At 42.5% G+C, this 21,324-nt stretch overlaps 1 protein-coding gene across 8 annotated transcripts in view; it reads right to left on the bottom strand.

Annotated features, from left to right (window-relative positions):
* Positions 1–21,324, bottom strand: part of LOC138807721 (protein kinase C theta type) — an 84,591-nt gene that overhangs the window by 53,303 nt on the left and 9,964 nt on the right. For 4 of the 8 annotated variants that reach the window (XM_069993508.1, XM_069993510.1, XM_069993509.1 and 1 more), the window contains one exon: positions 9,719–9,921. The exons of 3 other annotated variants lie outside the window; for them this stretch is intronic. The gene's annotated coding sequence lies outside the window, so the exon portion shown is untranslated. Of the gene's footprint in view, positions 1–6,559; positions 6,662–9,718; positions 9,922–21,324 lie in introns of those variants that run through there. One more of the 8 variants, XM_069993516.1, reaches the window with a different exon arrangement.

Here is a 21,324-nt window from a genome sequence, read left to right on the forward strand (position 1 = left end):
TCGGAATTGTGGTCGTGCTTCACTCCGTCCTTTGCCTCCCCCTGCCCTACCTTCTTTATCTGCAAATTCCTGCTTAGTCTCCTCTTTGGTTCCTCTCTCCCCTCTTGCCATTACCATCTCACCCACTCATCTTGTTGGGATTCACTAGGTCCTTCTGTGGCGTCCTATGTACACTGCTAGACAGCAACTACTCCCTTTATTTGCCTTGCCACTACCATTTCTAAAGACTGAATGTGGTACCATCTAGGAGTCCTGTTGTGATCTGATGTCTCCAGGTCTCTGCTCTCATAAGTGGTGGGGACTTTGTAGAAACCCACCAGACTGTCTCCTTCTTAATCCTCAAGATGCTTCACAAACTCAACTCAAGTGTAGATAGAAATCTCATTTGCAATAAAGTTAGCAAAAGCCCCTCTGAGTGAGGGCAAATGGGTCCCTTAATTCCCTTGTCCTTAAGGTAGAAAAAGGATTTCCTCTGTTACCCCATTCCCTTGGACAGGAGTTGGCCCATGGGGGATGGGAGAGTCAGCAGTATGGGAGCTCACATTGCCTTACTATAAATAGACCTATGGCTGTCTTCCCTAAGAAGACTGGATGTTAAGAGCACGGACCATGATATCATCTACTGTGCTTCTCCATAGCTGACACCCTGCCTCCTAGCTGGTAGCTGCTCAATGCATTGGTTTTACTAAGGCAGTTAATTGGTAAAAGTAACCTGTTACATAATCTCTTATCCTTTTACCAGCAAGGACACACAACAACCAAGTGAAACAACAGTCAGGGGTTAGAGGAAGTGGCACACAAAGGAAACATCCCAACACTGGTACAGTCAGAGGAGATCGATGCCCTCATGGGTTCAGCCACCCGAGTTCTGTAACCTCTGTCTCCCCTGTTTTCTCATTTGGAAAGTGCTGGTATTACTGCTAGTAGTCTCAAAGGACTACGAGGATGAATTGGGCGAACACACATATAAGAGCTTAGAATGGAGCTGGCACATAGTAAACTCTCAATAAATTTTAGTTATTAGTATTACCACCCTGATATGTTTTCTAATAGACTTTCTTCACTTTATTGATTTCTGCCAAGCAGGGCAGGAGAAGAGTAGAAATAGTCTTTCAGGGACACATGTTATCTGAATTATGTGACCTTCATCTGTGCTCTGCTACCCAGCTCGCATCCAGCCTCCATAGATCTTCTGCAGAGTACCCTCTACCCTCAAATACGGCCATTATACTGCTAGCACTTACCCTGATGAACATCAGCTACGTCCATGGAATCATCCACATTTTTGCGATTCCAGCTCTAAAACACCATTGTAATATGTGCTTGAAATGACTCCTTCCAAGCGCCACAATTTCACCTTTAAGTGTGATCTCATTTGTCTTTGGTACATGGCTTTGATGCAGGTTATTGCTCGGTGGGTATACTTCAGGTTCCAGGAACTGAGCAGAATGGAGAATTCTGGTCTCCTGACTCACTGGATGTGAGGCCTTGCTTACTGAGGCTGACTCACCCTGCATAAATCACTTCACCTGAATGCTTTTGTGGTGATGCTAGAGTTGTCCACATACCTGAATCTGATGAGGATCACATTCACAGAGCTAGAAAGTAAATAAATGTGCTATATCTGCATAACAGCCCAAAAAGAATGCCAGGCCTTCTCTTCCTGTGCAATAGTGAGTCTCTCCCTCCCTCCCTCCCTTCTCTCCTTCCTTCCTTCCCTCCCTCTCCCTCCCTCCCTCCCTTGTCTCCTTCCTTCCTTCCTTCCTTCCTTCCTTCCTTCCTTCCTTCCTTCCTTCCTTCCTTCCTTCCTTCCCTCCTCTCTCTCTCTCTCTCTCTCTCTCTCTCTCTCTCTCTCTCTCTCTCTCTCTCTCTCTCTCTCTCTCTCTCTGTGTCTTTTTTCTTTCTAAATTGGACTGCATATTAATTGCTTTGATTTGCCTAGAGAAGTCTTAGTGGCAGGGGAGAATACTATAGGAATAAAAAGTCATCACTTGTATCAAATCCTCTAATGTGCAGAAGAGAGAATCCAGACTAGTCACTAGTAAACTTGGAGATGAGAGGGAAACACATTTAATGTTTTCCAATTACATCAGCTCAGCTAAACTGGGTAAGCATTAGCTCAGAAAAAAATTTGGCAAGCTACATCCTACAGCATTTACATGATTTTGACTTTCTTCTCTCCTCCCCCATTTCCTCCTATTCTTCCTCTTCTACCTTTATTATGTCCTCCTGTTCTCCTTCATCTTTTCTTCATCATCTTCATTCTTAAAATTTTTTTATTGTTATTATGAAGGTGATGTACAGAGGGACTACAGGTAAAGGGTACATTTTTTTTCATGTCTAGCATCTTCCCCCCCTTTTTTATTGTAAAAATAGTATACAGAGGGGTTACAGTTATATGAGTAAGGTAATGAGTACATTTCCTATCGAGCATTGTTACCTCATCCTTTGTTTTTCCCCTACCATCCCTTCCTTCCCCCCTCCCTTCTCCCCCTTCCCCTCTCTCCCCCAACATTTGTTTTTGGACAATATCACCATTTCCTTTGCTCTCGTTCCTCATTTCTTTTCCTTTTGTTGGTTGTGGGGCTTGAACTCACAGTCTGAGCACTGTTTCTGAGCCTCTATGTGCTCAAGGCTAGTGCTCTACCACTTGAGCCATAGCACCACTTCCGGTTTTTTAGTGATTAATTAGAGATAGGCGACTTTTCTGTCTGGGCTGGTTTTAAACTGTGGTCCTCAGATCTCAGCCTCCTGAGTAGCTAGGATTATAGGCATGAGCTACCAGCACCTGGCTTCCTCATTCTTTTTGATAGTACTAGAATTTGACCTCTGAGACTTCTTCTTAGGCAGGCACTGTATCACTTGAACCATCCCAGGTCTTCCCATGATAAAAACAAAGAGTGGTACAATTATTTTCCTTTCTTATGGTATTACCAAGATTTAGCCAAATAGGAATTTGGAAACTTAGGCTCCTGCTGTGGGTTATATAAAGCTCACAACTCTATCCAACCCATCTTTTCTCTGTTTCTCTTTTACAATTTAACAAATGACCCTTAAATTCAAATGTTAGTCATTGGTTTGCTCACAATGTTATGCCAACAACTGGAACTGTTGCTCAGTTAAGTGGCTCATCTGTATTCCACAGGATGTCACCTCGGTTCACTCTTTTGCGACTTCAGCAGGGGATAGCTGGAAGGGCTCAGCCTTCCTCTCCTCCTCCTCTGAGGTGTATCCTGGGCTTTTACTTTTTGTATGATTGCTGCACTCCAAGAGAGTGAGAAGTAAGGAGACTGTAGGTCCCAGGATGGCCTGGAACCACAATAGAACCCAGCTATTAATTGAAATGAGGACTTGTGAACATTTGGCCAAGGTTGGCTTTGAACTTCTCTCTAGATTCTCCATTTCTTCTTCCTGAGTAACAAGTGCTCGCCACTTGTGCCTGGCCTGATTGCAAATAGTAATGTATTTTCTCTTCAGCTTGAATGCTACCAGTGTTAACTGGCATGAAGATGGAGGAGGAGCAGGGGTGCATGGGAGAGAGGCTCACTGGACCCTGTAGGCTTTCATATCTCATAGTCCACCTGCCCTTTCTCTCCCTGCACTTTTAGGCCCTGGGAGGTGTCTGCCAGTTATGTGAGAGATGTCATGCATATATGATAGAGCCTCATCATATGCCACAGAGCTCAGGAATTCACAGAACCAACATTTACCAGGGCACCAGGCTTTCCTTTCAACTTTCTCCCGCATTATAGTGCTCCAGATGATTGGTATCTGTCTTGGAAACCCAGGATTTGTTACACAGATCCAGTACATTTGGAATTCCAACTACTGTTATTGAAATGAGTAACTTTTGAGCTAGTTATAGTGTGAATGTATGTACGTGTATTGACTAGTAACAGTAGTAGTTACTGACAGTATTGACAGTCACACTAGTAGTTATTATATTAAAACTCAATACACAATATTGATGCAATATAACTGTTTTCTTTTCTTTTCTTTTTTTTCTTGGGTCCGGTTATGGGGCCTGAACTCTGGGCCTGGGCGCTGTCCCTCAGCTCTTCAGCTCAAGGCTAGTGCTCTACCACTTGAACCACAGCACCACTTCCGGCTTTTTTCTTTTTTGCTTATGTGGTGCTGAGGAATCGAACCCAGGGCCTCATGCATGCAAGGCAAGTGCTCTACCATGGAGCCACCTTCCCAGTCCTAATATAACTGTTGTCCTTTGAACATTTTGTGCCAACTTAGTGCCTGCCCTAAGTGTGAGTAGTCACAGTGACTACATTGCATTTCACTTTTCATTTCTTTCTTTCTTTTGTAAGTGGCAAAGCAAGAAGTTTAACTGGGAGAGGGAAGGTGTATTGTTAAAGAAAGTGGAGGGCTTCAGCTAGATGGCTCGAGAATCAGAGAGAGAAAGGAAAAAGGAGAAGGAAAGGGAAAGGAAGAGGAAGAAGGAGAAGGAGGGAGGGAAGCAGAGAGAGAGAGGAAAAAGAGAGAAGAAGAAAGGCAGATGGGGGAGAGAGAGAAGGAGAGAGAGGGAAAGAGAGATAGAGAGGGAGGGAAAGAGAGAAATGTCCTGTTCCCCAGGCAGGAAATGGGAGTTAAAGACTTTCTAATTTTTCATTTCTAAGCAAATCACCCAGCAGGTGTTCTACTCATTGGAGAAGATGACAAAAGTAAAAATGGGAAAGTATTAACTGGATACTCCAGATGCTTTTGCTTTAAGTCCCTGAGCAAGAAAAAAAGAAAGAAAATGCTCACTAACGACTTTTCTCCACCATCTGTAGGCAGATGAGTCTTCAGCTTGGTATCCTTGAGGGAGCTCTAACTGGAGGCCATGAAGCAGACTTATGAAGAAACTCCACTCCCCAGGGCTATAAATCTAAGTGTGGTGGTGGGAGGGGAAGGTGGGGAGACAAGTTTGGCTTTTTATTTTCCCAGCTTCATACTTGGACACCTCAGGTATCTCATGGTGGTGGGCCCTGGGAGGAATCCTAGGGAATTTTCCAGTGACTTACGAATCTGTTTCTTAGGCAGCAGATGGGTGGTGTACTTGATATCCATACTCTTACATCTATAATATAAGGATAATAACATTTTCCTACTGACAGTAGCTTGCCATTGTTCACTTAGATGTATACAGATAGGGAAGTACTCCTGCGTTTATAAATGGTAGTGCCATGTCTAAAAGCCAAATACTATCACAGATCGAGACTACAGTAATAGAAAAATGAGTTCACTCTTTCTAGGACTATGTTCCCACATCTGCAAAATGAAGAGTAGAGTAGATCCACTTCAGAGGCAGGTCTCTGAAAGACTGGCTCTCTCTGTCTTTGTGATGAGGATTTAATAAACCAATTCACAGCAAATGCTTTTTTTTTTTTTTTTAACAGTGTTTGGTGGCAAAAGTAGCTATTTGATCCCCTAGGAGTTTTCCTCACCACTGGCCACGTAGATACACAACACACATACACATTTACTTTTAGCCATTCCTCAATAAATGTTTGCTAATGATGTTGAGTTTGTGGATATCCCTGCTCTAGATAATCCATGGGACTGTGGCATGGGGCAGCCCTCTAAAAGGCATCAAGGAAGGGGATACTGAGATCCTGATCTCTACTTTCCTGCCTGTTAAACCTATGAGTGGAGTGACATGGTCAGTTAACTGACCTGGGTGTTAAAGACTGGACAAGAAATAGCAAAGCCAGCGTTCACTGCTGTGTACATCAGTAGCAAAAACACCCCTGTGCTCAACTGTGCTGCTTTACAACCTCTCCCACTTCCTCCTGAGGGTGTGTGGATGTGTGACACATTTCAAAGAAAATACATTATGTATAGTATCACCACAGCAGGCGGAAATAGCAGTCTGCAGTCCTTACATGAACTGACGGTTTTATACAGAACAACAACATACACGAAACCCTCGATGTGTGAGCTGGAGAGACAGTGGTGGTCTGAGTCATAGATGAATCACATGAAGGATGCTGCAGATAACAGGGATGGCTCAGAGCAGGGCACCAGAAGGGTGGGAAAGCAGAGCTGGGACACTGTGAAAGTCATGGTGTTGGGTCACCTTGGCAATGACCTTGGCAAGACCTTGGACAACTTGAATCTGGGACCCTTCCATAAGGGAGAAAAAAGTCAACTCTATTCCTATCACTTTGGACTCTTGTGACCACAGCTAAATTTAAAGACAAACGAACTGTCCATCTTAGAAGACTCTAGTAAGAAAGAAAACTATAACCACATACATTTCCTGAAAGATAAAGACCTTAATCATGAAATACACTCTTATTATTATCCTCTAAAAGTCCTCCTCCTTTTCCCTCTCTTTCTCTTCCTCCCTCTCTTCCCTTCCTCCCCTCTTCTTCCTCTGGCTGATTCTCTGGCTGGGGACTGAGGGGGAGGGAGGGGATGAGCAGTGACAATCTAATGGCCGCATTGGGTGTCACAGTTGACAGCACAAAACCAGCCCAAGTCACTCTCCTCCCCCCAGGAAGAAACCTTTACAATCTGGATAAGAGGAAGTTTGTGTTAAGTGATTTAAAAATGTTTGTTTTACCAGGAAGGAATCCTGGGAGAGAAGACAGATGGATGTGTCCTTGGACTGCAACTGAGGAAAGGGTTAAGCTCTGCTGGCACAGCATTTCTTCCTCCAAACAGCACAACTTAGGACATCTTGGATCTCCTTTTCCTCATCCCAGCCCTCAAATTCTCCCATCCCAGGCCTTCTTGGCCATGGAGATGTGTTGAATGCCTATAGGAAGGTTGGAGAACTTCTTTTAATGAATTATTAATTAATTCATTTTAAAGGAAACTTCATCTTGTTCTAATGAGGGATTTTCTTCCTCTGGCTCTGCTTACCTTTAAGAGAAGTAAATGGGAATGGGACCTTCACAAACTTGGAAATTTATTAAAAATGCCTCCCACTTTAAGGACATCCTCTTGTAACACTTTCAAGATGATAGCTATGTCTGTTGGTTTTTTGTTGGTTGGTTTGTTTTGTTTTTACAAATAGGGAAACAAGCTCAGAGAGGTAAAACCTTTTTCCCAGTGTCGTATGGGGAGCCCAATCCTGGAGAGACCAGGAGCTAACTCCAGCGCCACATCCTTCCCTCCCTCAGGGTCTACTCCAGAGGCTCAGTTTTTGTTTGTTTTTTGTTTTTCCCTAATGTCCTGCATGCTAAGTGCTGCTGTATGTGTAATTACTTTTAATTGCATCTGACCAAGCTGGTGGCTGTTGAGATCTTTGTGAAGAAACCTCCAGCTTCCCACTGTGCTCTGCGCAGATCCTCACCGCAGAGAAGTACTAATTAAGAGGTGACTTTAATCTTTCACAGTGATTATCTGATGCTTCTTTCGGGCTCTCAAAAGACACTCCCACTCCGGGAGTTCCCGGTGATGAAGCACACTGCTGTCCTCTGATGTGTGTCCAGGGAGACCAGAACATACACTGCCCTCTCTGCTTCTACTTCTGTCCTTCCCCACACTTCCTCCTCCTGCCTCCGGAGGCCTCTGCAGTTCTGAGCTTCCTGGCTGAGGGCGCGTGAATAAAAGGCAATGTTGGAAATACAACATCAGTCTAGGCCGATCAGGGTGGTGGGGGGGGGGGGGGAAGAGGAAGGGGATAGATTTTTCTCTGTAGGAGGAATTATAAGAACTATAGGACTCTCTGGCCTCTTCACTTCCTTTTTTCCTGCCCTGGCTTCAGGGACTTTTGCAGGAAGAGACTCAGGGTGGAGGTTGACTGTGCTATGAATGGCAGGGTGACCCAACTGGGGGGCTGTCCTAAGTGAGACCCCCCAAGATGAGTTGAATTTGAAGAAAATACATGGAAGTCCATACTCAAATCCACTTTTGTCTCCTCTGGGCCTCTAGAAAGCTCAAAGAACCAGCTGGCTTTGGGATTGGAGAAATAGGAATGACTTCTAGTAGAGAAACAGTAAGGATTATGAACTTCTTAACATGCTCAACCCAAAATGATGCAGACCATGAAGTTGAAGGTCAAAGGAAATGATCACACCCTTCTTTCCCATGGAAGATAGGAGCCTGGGCTGCAGAAATTGGACTGTGGTTCTAACAGTTGATTATGTCTTGTGCTTTCTCAAGAAGGCTGAAACCGGGGCTGGGAAAGTGGCTCAGTGGTAGAGCACTTGCCTTGCATGCAAGAGGCCCTGGGTTCGATTCCTCAGCACCACATAAGCAAAAAGCCGGAAGTGGCACTGTGGCTCAAGTGGTAGAGCACTAGCCTTGAGCTAAAGAGCTGAGGGACAGCGCCCAGGCCTAGAGTTCAGGCCCCACGACCTGACCCCCCCCCCAAAAAGAAGGCTGAAACCAACAGGAAGTTCCACAAGGAGATGGCTAAATTGGGGGGGAAATCACTTAACCCATCGGAGACTCAGCTTCTTTGCCTGTGAAATGGTTAATCTCTGCAGTCTATTTTATTCCAAAGGCCTGCCATGTGCAATAGCTTGCCTGGTTTAGTAGGTGGACCCCCTATTGCACCGAAGTCAACCCACTGGCAGATGAGCCTTCCATCTTGGGGAAATAACCCTTGTATTCTCACGTGACGGGACCAATCTAGAAATGATCCCTGCTCACTAGCCATATTCAAAGCAAAAATATCGAGTATGGACTGTAGGCAAGCACAGGTAGGAAACAGAAACTCTGTTCTTGGAATACGTGTATTTTAGTGGAAACGAAATCCTGAATATGACCTCGCGATAGAAACTGTGGAGATCCAAATAGGTGACAACAGAGCATCTATAATTCTAGAACTAGTTTTCCTTCTGAGACAAGAACAGAGCTTGAACACAATACTGAGGTGGGATTACCTGATATAATTCCCTACCCCTTTTGGTATGTTCACTTCCAGCACAGAGGGTTATACATCACGTGGGATGCTGAGATTGTGAGGACTCCAGGCTGGCCTGGAACTGAACTAAAAAAGCTGATTGTGGTGGCACAGGCTTTCATCGCAGCAATGCAAGGAAGCATAGTAGGCAGATCTCAGACCAGTTGAGCCCAGGCAGGAAATGAGACCCTATCTCAAAAATAACCAGAGGAGCCAGGTGTGGTGGTTCAAATCTGTAGTCCTAGCTATTTGGGAGGCAGACATCAGAGGGTTTTGGTTTGAAGCCAGCCCAGGTAGAAAAGTCTTCAAGGTGCCATCTCAATCAACATGTGGCATCAAGGACCTTTTATCCCAGCTCTAAAGTAAGTGCAATGGCTGGGCACCGTGGCATATGCTTATTATACTCAATGACACAGGAAAGTATAAGCAGGAGGATCACAGGCAGTTTCAGGCAAAAAGTGAGGTCCTACCTCAGAAATAATCAGAGTAAAGACAAGCTAGAGGTGTGGCTCAAGTGGTAGAGTACCTGCCCAGCAAGTGTGAGGACCAGAATTCAATCCCAGTAAGGCAATACTCACAAGGAACAAACAAGGGTTGGAGAAATGACTCAGCAGTAGAGCAACAATCAATCAAACCCCAGTAAGAAAGAACATGAAAAGGAAGTTTGAGGTTGTCATGGCTAAGTACATCATTCCTTTTCTAGACCATCTAGGAATTCACTGGGATATAGAATTCGTACAGTGGAATAAAGTGCAAAGCCTAAGTCACAAGAGGGACGCTTTTTGCCTGACAAAATAGAATAATTTCTGTTTCAGCTTGACTTCCAATGACCTTAAAAGCTGGAAGGAAATCCCATTGCCAATGTACCTTTAACTAATACAGGCTTCCTGCACCAGGCAATCAGTAGTCCCAGGCTAGAGGTATGCTCCTGGGCAGGCCTAACTCTTCCTTGGTAGCAGGAGGTAGAAATCCTCTCTGCTGTGCTGTGAAGCTGTGTTCTTCACTTAGCCGGGCAGCTCCCACGTTTCCGTGTGTTCAGTTATGGGCCAGCTCACATCCTGCCGTGTTTACTTTGAAAAAGAAACAAAGGATAATGTCACACAGGTGGAGCCCAGGCATCTGAAAATGCCCTACCTTGCCACTGAGCCCCTTGCTGTATGGTTGACTCTTGTGTACTAGGCCTGCGCTGCTCTGTTTGTCTCTAATGTCTTCAAACACAGTGAAATGGGGAAAGGTGGTGTTGGGAAGAAGGCGAGTGAGAAGATGTCAGAAATATGTCATGGCTAAATTCACCAAGAAAGTTTATAGAATGAGAGTTCGCATATCATTTTAAAGCCAACTCCTGTCACCTTTCTTCGATTAGAGAGATAACCACTGTGTGGTAGTTATACTAGCAAAGCAAACATGTACCTCCAGATGCTAAAAACACTGTCACTGGTGATCAAGTGCAGTCCCCCTGACAGGACAAGGTCATGCTTGTGGACAAGGTTATATATGCCTCATGGAGCTTTCCTCCAGAGAGGAGACACTGAGCAGGACTGAAGACTCGACTGGAACGGACACTAGCTTAGAACAGAGAGTTTCAAGGAAATCTGGGATGGGCCACACTGTCCTGTTATTTGATCTTTTTGTCCAAAAGAGGATCTCAATATGTAGCTTAGGCTGTTCTGGAACTTCCTAAGCAGCCCAGTCTGGCCTCTAACTCATGATCTTCCTACTTCAGCCTCCCAGTACTAAGCTTACAGGTCTGTACCACCACACCCAGCATCATCACATGTTCTTAAAGTACATGCTTCCTGGCTGAGCTGAGGGTGGCCTTGTGTGGCTTATATTCAGTTGTCAGACTCAAAAGGACAGCATGTGCCAACCCTCCCTGTCCTGAGAAGGAGACCAGTTGTCATGAACCCCACAATATGAAGAGGTGGTGAATTTTCTAGTGTGCACACAGCTTCAAAGCAAATGGCCACCATGGCCATTTTCCTCTCAGGTAAATCAAACTGGTTTATCATTAATCTCACTACAGCCAAATTACTAATGGGGAAAAAAATCAACCAGAAAGAAACCAGGCTGTTGATCACAAGAGTCACCATTTTGATTTTAAGCTACTTGATGTTCACTATGGAAAGTTCTGGGTAGCTTTCTATTTTACCCAGAGCATCAGCATTCAAGGTTCCTTATCAGATTTGCCTCTTTAACAACTTAGACACCCTTCGGACTACAGTACCAATTTTCCATTTTAATAATGCAATGACCACAGACTTTGCTGTTCACAGCAAGGAGCAATAATATAATTAACTCGACAGTGATTAACTCTAATTACTTAGGCCAAGGAAAATAACAAATTAACATAATGGAAATCTGGGTAGAGACTCTGTGGATTTGATTCAGGGTGTTTGGCCTCAGTTGTTGAATTCATATAAGAACCCTACAAGCTTCTATCTTATCTAAGCTACTGGAGATCTGACCATCTGATGAGTTCTATCTACTTTGCCTTGCTAAGTGACAGGCATTGCTGGAATTTTCCTTTCCACCATCATTTCTCCAATGCTGGCACTCTGGGAGCAATCTCTATAACTTACTAACCAAGAGCATTTCCCTTTCTAATTCAACACAATAAGAACCATGGGGCACTTACTGATTATAACATTAGGAAGTAAGGAAACAAGAGAAGAAAACTTCTTGTGTTATCCTCATGCAATTTATAATCTAGAAAGGGAAAGGAAGAAAGCTAAACTAGCATTTACTGTGCTGGGGGAGGGGGAGCTGTTCCTCATTTTTCATGATCCTATAACATCTGAAAGAACAACATCTGAAAATAGGCTGCTATGTATTTTCTTTTTTTTGCTGGTCCTGGGGCCTGAACTCTGAGCCTGGCCACTGCCCCTCAGCTCTTCAGCTCAAGGCTAGTGCTCTACCACTGGAGCCACAGTGCCACTTCTGGCTTTGTGGTGCTGAGGACTTGAATCCAGGGCCTCATGCATGCAAGGCAAGCACTCTACTACTGAGCCACCTTCCCAGCCCCTGCTATGTATTTTCTATGGTAGAAGCAAATGAGGCTGAAAAGATAAAAGTAGAATATTACTGAGCCTTAAAAAGGAATGGAATTCTAACACATATGAACCACACAGATGAACCACGAGGATACTGAGTAAAATGGAAGAAGCCAGTCACAAAAGGAACAAAGATTGTATTATTTCATTTAAATGAGTACCTACTACAGTCAGATTCCTAGAGATCTGGAGGGGGATGTGGTTGCCAAGAGCTTTGCGAAGGGAAACAGGAAATTGGGGTTTAATGGGTCCAGAGTCTCTGTATGGGAAGATGGAACAATTCTGGACATGGATGATGGTGAAAGTTTTGTTACTGAACTGTGCACTTAAAAACAGCTAACCTGGCCGGGCGCTGGTGGCTCATGCCTGTAATCCTAGCTACTCAGGAGGCTGAGATCTGAGGATCACGGTTCAAAGCCAGCCCGGGAAGGAAAGACTGTGAGACTCTTATCTCCAATAATCACCAGAAAACCGGAAGTGGCGCTGTAGCTCAAGTGGTAGAGCGCTCGTCTTGAGCTGAAGAGCTGAGGGGCAGTGCCCAGGCCCAGAGTTCAAGCCCCACGACCCACCAAAAAAAAAAAAAACAAAAAAAAACAGCTAACCTGGTTAAGTTATGATATATCATGCATATTTTCCCACAGCAACCAGAAAGAAAGGGTTAAATTAGATTACTCATGGACTCACAGCTATAAATGGAGCAATGAGGAACTAACATCACATACTAGATGTTATCCAGATGTGTCCCAGGCCCCAGGGTGTACTGTTTCTGTTCCTCGTCTTCATGTTACAATGAACAAACCCATTTGAACATAAAGGGCAATTAAAATAGGGTGGTAGTGGGAGGAAGAAAAGGGATGAAGGCTGACTCACCCCAACTTCTTCCAGGCTGGGGGAGAGGTCCCGTGGACATTTGATAAAGCTGCTGGGGAAAAGAAATGTTGGCATGGTGCTAGGAAAAGAAGTAGAAGGTGCTGGTGGCTGACACATGTCATCCTAGTCACTCAGGAGGCTAAGATCTGAGGGTTGCAGTTCAAAGACAGTTCAGGTAGGAAAGTCCATGACACTCTTATCTCCAACAAACTACTCAGAAAAAAAGCCAGAAGTGGAGCTGTTGCTCAAAGTGGTAGAGTTCTAGTCTTGAGTGAAAAAAACTCAGGGACAGCATCCAGGCCTTGAGTTCAAGCCCCACGACTGACAGAAAGAAAAATAAAGTAGAAGGGATGGGAAGCCATTGGAGTCCAGAAAAGATTCTCTACTTAGTTCTGAGTGTATTCAGCTTGCTTATGTGTGAAAGCCCACACTGAGCCTTTTGTCCATTTATACATTCATCCACCATAGACACCAACCACAGCAAAGCTGTTAAGTTAGCAGATGTATGCCCTTGTCTCCCAGTAGATTCTATTCTAAAGGTGGTGATCAAATGCCTGTGAGATTGGATCCAATACATGAGACTGTGGAGTACAGACAGTCAGTTCCTCACAAGGTAAGTCAGTCCATAGGTAGGGGGAAGCCAAAGTGGCCTAGGTTGGTTCCTGTGGCATTCTGGAGAAAGTAGTCTGTGGGTGTGTGGGCATTCTGCCATGAAATTTCATTAAAGTTTCTTTGGGATGGCTTTATGCAAGTGGAGTGGAAGTATAGAATATTCTGGAAGGTAGCTTGCTTCAGAAGAGCCAATTTCAAGGACTGGACCAAAGTGAGGAGTCTGGGTTAGACATTCAATTAGATACTTCAAAAATAGTCAACTGGTAAGTAGAGTGATGAGATATCTTCATATCATGCAAAAATCCTCTTATAGTGATTAATTAATTTATTTTTACTATGATAAAACCACAGCAATCTTATTCATGTTTAGTTAATCAAGTGTTTAGTACCACAGCACTTCTTATTCATGTTTAATCAAGTGTTTAGTAGTGCTGTCTAAAATTTCCATCCGTCTATTTGTATATTTCTCTTTGCATTGTTGTGCACTCATGCCCAACCCTTTTTTCATTTTGTAAGGAAACTTGGTACCCATGAACCAATAACTTCCTTTTCTTACCTTTCCCACCAATTTAATATATCTTTATGAATCAGACTACACAATAGGTCCTTCAAAGCACTATTTGTCCTTTTTTGACTGCCTTAATTCACGTTGCATTGTATCATCAAGGTTCATCTATATGGTGGCATGGGAAAAGATTTCCCTCCTCTTCAAGACAGAAGAGTATTCCACTTTGTGTATATACCAGATTTTGTTTATTCATTTGTCAGTGGCTATTTGTCTTTGCTGCCATGAAGAATGCTAAGGAACAGAAGTGTACAAATGTCTTGTCAAGACCTTGGTTTCAATCATGTTAGCTATAAACTAAGAAGTAGAATTGATGGATCATATGTGGATCTATTTTTACTTTTTTTTGAGAAGCTACCATATGCTCTCCATAGCACCTGTGCCATTTTACATTCCCAATAACAGCACACAAAGTTTCCATTTGTTGGACAACATTCATTATTTTCTATTTTTCTGATAGTAGCCATTATAATGGGCATGGAGAGGTATCTCATTGTGGACATAATTTGCATTTATTTTCTAACGATTAGTGAGTTTAGCACCTTTCCATGTACTTTTTAGCCATTCACATGTTTTCTTTGAAGAGATGCTTATTCAAATCTTTGTCCCTTTTTAAAGACAGGCTCTTTTCATATTTTGAAGTTAGTGACAGTTATTAATTTTTAAATTGTATAATAAATGATGTTTAGGCATATAAAAATATAAAAAATTCTAAGTGAACACTGCCATTTCTATAATTCAACCTAAAAAATGTAACCAAATACTGTTGAAGACTCCAGTTTCTTCTCCTAAAGTTGTATTCTCTTTCACACCCTCAATAAGAATTATTATGTAGATTTTGGAGTTGGTTATCCCCACCATTTTTATACATATATAATATATAGCTATGCATTTCTAAAAATATATAATTTTCTTTTCTGGCTTCCATTTATCTTGCTTATAAGATTTGCTCTGGTTGACATGAAGTCTCAGTTTATTCATTTCTGCTCATGGCAATTTGTTCTTAATCTTTTTCTTCTTGAGATTCCTTCACTCTCTTAAAAATTCTTAAGAGTGTAAAAGAGCTTTGATTTATTTGTCTTACACCTACTGATGTTCATCATATTAGAAAATGAGACTGAAAGTTAAAAATAATTCTTAATAACAAAAATCCTTTGAGAAAAGCCACACACATTTTTATGACGCACAACATAGTTTGGGGAAAGGGATATTATTTGACACTTTTGCAAATCTGTTAATGTCTGGCTCAGGAGAAGACAATCGGCTTCTCCTATTGGCTTTGCCTTTGGTCTGTTGCTATCAGAACAAGAGGCCCTAAAAAAGCCCACCGTAGAGAATAAATGCAGATCGGGGAAGCAAACCTTCATAGAACTATGAAATTAGTTTCAACTTTGCAAATTCCCTAAAGGGTCTTCAGGAGCCAAAGGGTTCCTTGGAACATACTTTGGGAATTGATGCTCCATTGGGGAGAATAAATATATATCTATATTTATAGCTATATATCTATATATTCTGTTCTATTGCTGTTCAACCTTTTCCTTCCCCCCCACTCCACCAAAAAATCCAGGAGCTTCTTAAGTCAGATGTTTGGGCCAATGTCATCCATTTAAATTGTTTTGTTGATACTCAATTTAGTTAAAATCTTGAAGGCAATTTTTTTCTTGAACTATATGCTTGTTTCTTCCAGTCTCCTATCTTTAAACTATGTGTGAGATGTCTCCACATGAGCTACCAGCCTCTCAAGTGACTAAAGTAAACTGTGAATTCCACCTTTCCCTCTAATGCCTATGCCTCTTTTCTTTCTCCTGCCTTGATCAATGGAGTGACCATCCACCGAGTCTTCAAAGCCAGAAATGTGAAAATCGCTTTCCAGTGCTCCTTTGTTCTCACCTCCTGCAGGTCCCCCGCACACATGGAGTCCTGATCATTTCACCTGAGGAGTTCTGCTGTATTCTACAACATTCTTTATCTTTCAGCTTGAGAGCTTTAGATATATTATCTGGACTATCACTCATCCCTTAGCCTCTCACATACCCCATCCTTTCACATTTGACACTGCACCTTCCCCCCTCCCTCCCTCCCTCCCTCCTTCCCTCCTTCCCTCTCTCCCTCCCTCCATCCCTCCCTCCTTCTCTTCTTTCCTTCCTTCCTTCCTTCCTTCCTTCCTTCCTTCCTTCCTTCCTTCCTTCCTTCTTTCCTGTCCTTCCTCTCTCCCTCCTTTCTTTCCTTCATTCCTTCTTTCCCCTGATGCCAGTGCTGTGGCTTGAACTCATGGCCTGAATGCTGTCTCTAAGCTTTTCTACTCACAGCTAGTGCTCTACCACTTGAACCATAGCTCTACTTCCAGCTTTTGTTTTTGACAGTTATCTGAAGATAAGAGTCTTACGTACTTTCTTTCCCCAGGCTGGCTTTGAACTGTGATTCTCAGCTCTCAGCCTCCAGAGTGGATAGGATTACAGGCACGGGCACCAGCACCTGGATTATACTTCAGCTTTATTAAACATTGCTTCCTTGTTTTGAGGTATGAGTCTCCTTTGCCTGACAGATACAACAGACTAATAAGCCACATGATCTCACCATTACACACCAACTTTCAAACATTAAGGACGTACAATTGTGACAAAAGATATATTTTAAACAAAGAAAAATGTTTAAAAATGTTTTGGTTTCTTAAGATGTGTATCCTTCTAAATAGCCTTGAATTGGTTTAAAAGAATCTTAAGCAAAACAAATCTTCCCGCACACAACTGTAAAATGAAAACAGACATACAGTGTGGCTTTTTTTTTTAAGCCTTAGTAAACACATGGAGGAGATACATGCAGAAACCCACAGCTGATTTAATTTGCAAAACCACAGCCTTAGCTCAACTAAAGTGAAGATGACTTAGATAAAATATAACCAGAAATCTGAGATAAAAGATACAGGGTAAATAACTTCAGCTGATGGTTTAGTAAGCAAACACCATGGGTATAGGAGGAAGAGCTGAGAAGTAGCTATGGTCTAGCAAGCTGCCCATGGACTCCTATGAGCCTCTGGAACATTGCGTGCTGAGGGGCAATCGCTGCTTCCTGGAATAGAGTCCTATAGGACTGTGTTCCCGGTACTTTGTGAGGTCAGCTTGACACACAGGAAGAGAAGTAAGAGATTTGGAAGATCAAGTGAAGGGATCGAGTTCCATCTTTTACTACTTTTATCTTTTATGTATGAAGGCTGGAGGAAATTCTCAGATATTGTTTTTATCTTTAGGGTCTAAGAAAATGAATCAGAGGAAAAAAGATTCTTCTAGAAATAAAGATTTGTTGTTGTTGTTGTTGTTGTTGTCTTTGAGTCAGGGTGTTTCTGACTCCAGAGGAGCGTACCGGATGAACAATGGAACACAGCAAGGTCCACCCCTTCAGAGGTGACATGGGTAAGGCAAGGGAGGACGGGAAGTGAAGGCTGTAGCCTTGAGCTCCATGAGTGGGAATCTGGCAGGTCCTGAGGTTTCCTCCACTCATTTGTCTAGCTGCTAAAACTTCAACCATACGCAATAAACATTAGGGATTAAAAGTATGAGTGATAGACCTAATTACGAATACAGATTACATATGAGATTCCTTAGCATTGTAGTCACTTAGAAGCAAGTATACAACAACTGTGTAAGAAGGGTTGGACATGCATACAGCAGCTAAGGAACACCATGATGGAGAGAATCAGGCATGGTCCCAGACCTGCTGGAGGAAAGAAGGCATGAGTTCTATTTTACTGGGTTCCTCTGAAGAAAGAATATGCCTTTTTTTTTTTTATCTTATTCTTTTTTTTTTTTTGCCAGTCCTGGGGCTTGAACTTAGGGCCTAAGCACTGTCCCTGAGCCTCTCTGTGCTCAAGGCTAGCACCCTACCACTTGAGCCACAGCACCACTTCTGGCTTTTTCTGTGTATGTGGTACTGAGGAATCGAACTCAGGGCTTCATGCATGCTAGACAAACACTCTACCACTAAGCCATATTCCCAGCCCTTTTTTTATATTATTTAATAACTCATCTGAACCTTCCTTTTGTTTCCTGCCTCCAAACCAGAATTCTGTGGCCATGATATCTAAGAATGTTTTTCTCTTCCTCACATTGAAAAAAAAAAAGAGCAGAGAGCTAGCGATCTAGAAGCAGGCCACATTCTCCAAGTCCTTTTGACCTCTGCAACTCTTACATTTGAGTTTCATAGCACCTGACATTACCTAATATTCCCTTAGTTATGTGGTTACCATCTTGCTCTACAAATGAAATTAGGTTTCCCAAGGGTTACTGCCTGGTCCCTCTTTTCTCCTCTCTATTCTCTATACCCAGAGCAATGTCTGACATGTTTAGGTGCTTGATCAATAAATATTTGTTAGTTGAATAAGTCCAGTCTACCCTTGGCTCATAAAAGGTTCCCATTTTCTCCTCATTACTGATTAAGCCACTCTAATGTGTAGCTTACAATCTTTAAGAGGATCTATGTCCCGTAAAATCCTAGCTGGCAGAATTTCAGGTACTGGAATAAACTGTAGCAAGAACTTTCTGGACTATTTTGAGATTAGGTAGAAACAGTGTTTTAAAGGCCCTCTGTATACCCTTCCCCCAAATTATAGAGAAGTTAATCTCAAAAAAGCAATTTCCTTTTATAGCTTCATTTAGGAATGAATGTAGAGGTCCTCTAACCATAGAGGATGGGGGGAAGTCTGCATATTAGAGATGATAAGGACAAAAGGGAAGACATATTAATTTAGCTGTGGATTTTTGTTTTGTCAGTCCTGGGGTCTGAACTGAGGGCCTGGGCACTATCCCTGAGCTTCTTTTTGCTTAAAGGTAGTTAGTGCTCTACCACTTGAGCCACAGTGCCACTTCCAGTTTTTTTCTGTTTATGTGGATCTGAGGAATTGAACCCAGGGTTTCATGCATGCTAGGCAAGCACTCTACCACTAAGCCACCTTCCCAGCCCTAGCTGTGGATTCTTTACTTCAGCCTCTGAGGAGGTCAATTTTCAGCCTTGACAATTGCTCTAATTTTTGCATTTATTCATTTCTAGTTTAATATTCATATATTTATTTTCTGAAAACTGCCTATTTGCTCAGATATGAAGTCTCCCTTGTATGTATGGTTTTTGTTTGAAAACCAATCAAAAACAAGATATAGGTTCCCTAAAGTTTCAAAAATTATACTATTTGCCAAAGCAATGCTTTCTTGGGTGAGGATATCTTTTGGAAAGTTTCAGAATCTACTGCTTTAGGAACCTATTAAATCACAAGCAATAGGCATAAAAGGGATTAGAAAATGAATGTGAAGTTACTCGTTCATATATACGAAAATATACTAGCTAAAAAAGCAAATTAGAAAAGTTATATCAGGCGAATACTAAAAATAAGACTGTCACAGTTTGGCAGACTAATTTGCTTTTTTAAATTCCCAGAACAGTTCTGTAAAGTTGATCCTCCAACCTCAAAGTTATTACTCAAGAATGTTAATCTGGCTATATTTTCTTTTGCACTTTTAATTAAATAAACTTTCTTCTTAGTGGCTGTTTGCAAGCTGTGTGTGTGTGTGTGTGTGTGTGTGCGTGTGTAGACCTGACATAACTTGCCTTGTGTAAAGCTATTCAACAGGTCGGATGTGATGGCCCATTGGGTTTTGCACAGCTAAAAATTCTCAGAAGCATCTACATCACTTTGGTCAATATCTCTCCTCTGCTGCTGTTGATTGGTGCATGGCCATCATGTGACTGAGTGCTGCCTGCTAACTTGAGATGCAAGCTTGGATGGCCCGCTTGTACTCCTTCCCATGTGAATACTCATGGCCTGGTTGGCTGTGAGGGTTGGAGTCCCTGTCTTCTCTTTACTGCTTTCTCTTAGCCCTTAACCATGGTACACTCATCAACATCTTTTATGTTGACCTTGTTTTTCTGTTTTCCTTTGTATCCTCATTGCTTGTCTTTCATTTTCTCAGAGCATTCTCATTGGCTGTTCTTTCTATGTCAAGAACATGTTAGCTCTTGGTCTGTCCTACTACCATATTCTACTACCTTCACAGCCTTGACTCTTCTATTCATCATACCCACCTTCTTCCTGTTTGGGGTTTTCTGATCTCTCCCTCCACAGCTGTGTCATTTGCCTATACTAAGCTGACATTTAGTATGTGTTTCCTGTGTCCTTGTTGTCTGTTAAGGGTGAGAGCTAGGCTGGAGATAGAGACACAGAGACCTCCCTCCAGGAGCCTGTGTCACAGCAGGGATGGAATGCAATTGTGCCATCGCAGCAAAAGTATCTAAGTGTACAGGGTGGCAAGACACACTGAGGAGCAACATCGCCTACACAGTCTTCTCAGAGGAGAAGACATCTCAGGGAATGGGCAGCAAAGTGGCAGAGCGGAAGAACACTGCAGTCCTGTGTGACTCAGTATGGAGCTACTGTGCTGACACAAAGGTCATTTGGAGGACTTTTTAAGACAGGCAGAGTAAATAGCAGGAAAGAGCTACCAACCCCTTGGCAAGAAGTCTAGATTCTATTCTGTAGGTAAATAGGGAGCAAGCACATCATTTGAAAGCAGAGTTTTGTTTTAATAGACTTCTGCTGCCAGGTACATCATGAGTGAAGCTGGCGGCTCAGTCTTGGAAAACAAAGTCATCTTTATGAGATGTTAGTATATTAATAGCTTAAAAGTTTGTGTTAGCTAGTGCTTCTATAGACACCTGCCACAGCCTGTCTCATTCCATCTGTTCTTCTGAGATGTGATTCAGGGTGTCTTGATCCTGCCTAGTAAGTAGCCCTATAATGGCTTTATTTAGTCCTTAGGAGCTTTTTGCCTCTGAGCTTTGCCCTTGTACATGGGTACCCCTCGCTCTTAGGATCTCATGATTAAGGACAGAGCCCAACACAGCCATGAGAAAATAAAGCAGGGTTGTTTTAAGCCATTATGTTTGGGCAGAGTTTGATTGATATCCAAAGTAATATGCAGGGCCACATATATGTCAAAGAAAGAATAAACCCCTGGCAATTTCGGAGGAATGACATCAGTTCAACATCACTAGATATCAACTTGAACTTCATTCTTGATTACCCGATACCAAACCCCCTTCCAAACCTATGTCACATTTAACTGATTAGAGCTTAAGCTTTTTAGAAAGGAGTTCTTTGAGAATGTAATCCTCTGATCGTGTCTTGCAAAAACGCTAAGAAAAAGTGTCTGGCACGAGGATTAAAAGCCCTTGGAATTTGTGGTGAACTTTTCCTACTGGTTTTAAGACAGATAGCCAAACAAATGAGTGTTTCTTTTTTCTGAACCTGTAGAATATTTGTTTGATAGTTCTTTAGCTGTATGGCTAAGTCTTTGGTGCTATAATGGTACATGAATATATTCTGTCTGTTC

This window comes from Dipodomys merriami, unplaced genomic scaffold, assembly GCF_024711535.1.
Source record: "Dipodomys merriami isolate MVZ:Mamm:240054 unplaced genomic scaffold, mDipMer1.0.p SCAF_429, whole genome shotgun sequence".
NCBI lineage: Eukaryota > Metazoa > Chordata > Mammalia > Rodentia > Heteromyidae > Dipodomys > Dipodomys merriami.